General features: G+C 34.1%; 1 long non-coding RNA gene across 1 annotated transcript; it reads right to left on the reverse strand.

Moving 5' to 3' along the window:
* Positions 1 to 350: 350 nt before the first annotated feature.
* Positions 351 to 3,881, reverse strand: LOC111088727. The gene is made up of 3 exons (XR_002613154.1): positions 3,847 to 3,881; positions 1,600 to 1,682; positions 351 to 391 (listed from the first exon to the last, which is right to left on the reverse strand). It is a non-coding gene; the product is annotated as an uncharacterized LOC111088727 (long non-coding RNA).
* Positions 3,882 to 4,922: the final 1,041 nt, after the last annotated feature.

Below are 4,922 nucleotides of genomic sequence, written 5' to 3' on the forward strand. Positions count from 1 at the left end.
TAGTGGTAAAAAATGAAAAAAAAAAAAACGCAAAATGTATCTCCCCATGGATCTAATGAACCCCCCATACCTATTTTGGTGAAGATCCATTCACACCCTGTGAAGTAGTTACATGGACAGACAACAGACAGTACTATTATATTTATATATTAAAACATCGACTGTCCTTATTTCTCCTAACACTCCTTATATAATTAGTATTAACGTGAAGGATTTTACAATGAAACATTACCCATGTTCCAGGTCACCACTTGGGTTTCTTGTACGATTTTGACCAATTTATACTCGGGGAGCTCCCCGCTCCCTATTAGCTTTAGGCTGGGTATCCAATCGTAGCGCCCTCTGCTTTCATTTGTCCATTTAATGAGCACTTTGTCATCTGGGTACGAGTCTGTTATTAAGAGTAATATTGATTATTTAAAGAAACATTATTAGCAAGTAATATAATTATTGGAGTTTCTTTGTTAAAATATATTTAATACAAAAACAAGAAGAACATATCCTACACAGTTAAAAGTTTTATATTAATTTCTAAAAGAAACAAACAAAAAAAAGGTTTTTCTGTTAAAGCGTTAGTAATCTTCGGTTAAATTTTTTTCTCTTTTGTAGACTATTGCAATATATATATATATATATTATATATATATATAAATCGATTTCAGTTAAATTCTGATTAATTTGAATTCACTAAAACGTTTCATTCTAAAACTGATTATTCTCAGTAATTAAATTTTGAGTATTTTATTTTTACAGAAATCGAACCTCTTTCATGATATTCCCGCCATAAATCTATGTTTCAAAAAATATTTGCCCGAGTTAATTCGGACAAACCATTTCTCGCCGTATTTTTAATTATTTGCCCGAATTTATTCGCATGTTATCACGTATTACAATAGGCTATCAAACAGCAAAATAATAACAAAAACCTTTTTGTGAGTTTATTTCTAAAAACCTAACACGGAAAAGGTTAAAAATCCATGTCAGGATCATACAAAATACACACAGAAGTTCACCACACACAGCAAGTACTCCAAACACACACACACACACAATAGCTACACTATACACAGTTGCCCAAAAGGTGTAGCAATCACACAAAATACTCTACACATACAGTAGCTACGTTTTGGGCAACTGTGTATAGGGTGTAGCAGTCACACAAAATACTCTACACATACAGTAGCTACGCTATACACAGTTGTCCAAAAGGTGTAGCAGTCACACAAAATACTCTACACATACAGTAGCTACGCTATACACAGTTGTCCAAAAGGTGTAGCAGTCACACAAAATACACTACACATACAGTAGCTACGCTATACACAGTTGTCCAAAAAGTGTAGCAGTCACACGAAATACACAACAGTTAAACTATTTACATAACTATATGGTACGATCTCCGACTCGCATAACAAAGAATAACGAAGTTCAGTAATTTCCCTGTTAATATATGAAACTTACGAGTTTATCCACCAGGATATATTTGATTCTAATTAACATAGGGACAAATATCATTTATCTATCCAATAATATTAAACACATTATTACTGACAACCGACTTACAGTAAAAGTCGGCAGATGGCACCAGTGTCTACTTACATAAACCAGTCCTCAGCTGACAAGTTTGCTTGTCCATCGGATAATCCTTCAGGTTCATAGGGCAGCTAACATGAAGAAGGTATCTAAGGTAAGATAAACATCGATGAAGAACAACACAGCAGTGATTAATTTAACTAAGAAAAACGTGGTCGATGCATTAAATATGTTGTGTTTATGTCTCCTTGGAAACTAGGAGATTGAAGCCACAAACAAAAGTTACTTTAGAAATTATGACCTCGTGTCAAAACGAGTATAAGGATCGAAATGAAAATCCTAACAAACATCACATGAATTAATCCATTCTACGTCTCGGGTGAGGCAGGCCTAAATATAGTTAATAGCATAAGCGAGAGAAACATGGAAATAAATTAATAATAGTTTACAAACTGCCAACAACGTTTTATACTTATTTTACTGGAGGACGGGAGCTAGCGTTCTTTCTCGGATCGTAAAGTCATATTTCAAGAATACACGCATGCAAACAGCTTTTAACAATGTGTAATCACGTTAGCTGTAGTGAGCTGGCCTAATAAGGTCTGAGGTCAAACACGAAATCGCTATAAATATTATAAACTTGGCATGTTTAAATGTACGTCTGTACTTAATTAACACCCCATCCCTATTGACTTAACATTTGACGGTTTCCCCCGCGGAAAGAGACCCTATAAAGGGTATTATCCTACAGGTAGGTTTTGTCGATAATTGAAATGAAACAGAAAATACATTATACATTTTTTAATTTTAATGATTTTTATATTATTATCGTGTCTTGTTATTGAAACTTGGGAGCATCCGTAAAGAAACGAATCTAATATTTATACTTTTATTAATTTTAAACTGATAGGAATAAAAAGTTTATACAAACTAAAAACATATATATTTTATTTCATTTTATCAAGCACTTCCCTGAGTAAAATAGAGTCGTTTCATTGGATACTGTGTTACAAACGTCACTTCAAACAATAAATAACTGAAAAGTTATAGACTGAATATAATTTGTCAGGTGGAGCTCTCACGGCCGTCCGCTCTTTGGCTTTTCTTTGATTGGCTGTGGAGTGAGAGATAGATCCACGTTCATAAATTAAACGTGAGTTAACTAGTACAAGTAAAATAATAAGTGTGTCATCATGTCGGCATGTACATAAATATTCTTCATTAATTAAAAAAATATCTAAATTCTACAAAAATATATATATAAACCGACAGCTCAGTGAGACAAAAGTAATAAATTATTATCAAAATACGCTAACATACAAAGTGATTCAAAATTTATAAGAACCCTAACACATTATTAAAAAGGAAAGAACCAAAGCGACCTCTATCTAGACAACAAATCGTAAACGCAAACGTAAAAGGTCAGTTCAAAGAGATATTTTGTTTGTTTGTTGCTAAGCCCAAATGTGCTATCTGTGCTCTGTCTACCACGGGTATCTAAACCAAATTTTGAACGTCGCAAGCCCCTGAGCCACTGGGTGGAGGGGAGGGGTATCAAAGTATCTATTTCATCGTAAGATTTGCTGCTGTCGTCGTTCCTGTTCTGATTGGATAACAAAATGAAATAATTTACAGAATAAGGTAAAAAGTAAAATCAAATATGATAATTGGATAAATTAAAACTCCTTATAAATATCAAATGAAAGAATATACCAAGGTCGTGACGGAGTCGGTAGAAAACAGAAACGCAACGTTAAGTTTATTCTGATTTAAAGCTATAATACATATGATTATTTAGTAATACGTTTAAAATCAGAAGTAATAAATTTTTATGTATGTGTTTGTTTGTCTATGGAATTTTGCACAAAACTGCTCAAGGGCTATTTGTGCTATTCATCCCAAATTTTGAAGTTATAGACTAGAGGGGAGGCAGCTAGTCAACATCACCCACCGCCAACTCTTGGGCTACTCTTTATAACAACGAATAGTGAGACTGATCGTCACATTATAACGCCCTCAGGACTGAGAGGGCAAGCATGTTCGATTACGGGATTCGAACGTATGACCCGCAGATTGTGAGTAAATTACTCTACACACCAGGCCATACCAGGGCCCTTACGTATAGTTGCCAGTTTGAGCCCCCAATTACCAAGAGAAAACTAAAGGAAACAGTAAACTAAAATTTTCGATAATTTAGGGAAAAATTTCTTTATTATTATTTTTTTGTTTCTTAATTTTATGGGAGTTTTTTTTTTTTTCTTTTCGGGATAAACCTATTTCTGCAGAGATACTGAATCAACATACTCCACCTACCGAGCATCTCGAAAAATGGTTTTATCGGGTAGAATTCTGACATTTGTATTTGGAACAGAAGTTGTGAATAAAGAACCACTTTTGGTGTTTTCAAAGTATATGTTTGGAGTCCAAATTTGATTGGTTATACGATCTGGCAGGTTAACTGGTCGATCTGATTTAACACAGTCCACTAAAAGTCGAGTGTCTTCCCACATATCAATGAAATACAGATGTAGGTAAAAATCCTGAAATCAAGAGAAATGGTATTACTTAAAACAGAGACTAAATATATTAAAAATAAACGTTTACATGTAAATCACATTAACAGAAACTCTAGAACATGTAACTTAGTAGGATGATTAGAAACTCAAAAAAAAAAAAATCTTGATACTTTCCATAATATCGGTCTATTTATTTATTGACTTCACTCTGGCGAATCGTTAAGTTATTGTGGGTGTTTCTCTTCAACTGAGATTAGTTATTTAGCAACATGACTGTAGAGTAAAGACACTGATCTCACCATGGTCTCCTCATTTAGGTCGTAAACGTCATACAATTGGATGGAGGCGTACACGCGCACAGGTTCTACAAGGAAAAGAAGGAAATAAGATAGATGATCGCAGGTAACATTAAGTCTTTCTTAACAGTGAAACCGAATATCTTTTATATATATATATATTGTTTTACTTTGTTTTAGTTTTTCTTACTTTTTTTGAATATTGTATTTTATCTCCTTACCGTCTTTATATTTATTGTGAAACCTTTAGGTTTAATTTCAGGTTGGGTTGTATACTGTTTCTTTGATTTTGTTACTAAGCAACTAACTTTCCATAATCGGCTGCAGACAGAGAATATGTAGTTAGGCTTAGACATTATGGGTAAATGCACCTGAATCGGGTTTCATTGAAATTAAGAACAAAGCTACACAATGGGCTATCTGTGTTCTGCCCACCACGAGTATCAAAACCCGGTTTCTAGCGTTGTAAGTTCGCAGACATACCGCTACGCCACTGTGGGGGGGGGGGGCATTCCTCTAATGATTTCAGGTTTGTTGTTTTACAGTAGATTCTTACCCGCGTCAGTCCTATAACATT

The sequence above is a fragment of the Limulus polyphemus genome, unplaced genomic scaffold (genome assembly GCF_000517525.1).
Source record: "Limulus polyphemus unplaced genomic scaffold, Limulus_polyphemus-2.1.2 Scaffold4311, whole genome shotgun sequence".
Taxonomy (NCBI): Eukaryota; Metazoa; Arthropoda; class Merostomata; order Xiphosura; family Limulidae; genus Limulus; species Limulus polyphemus.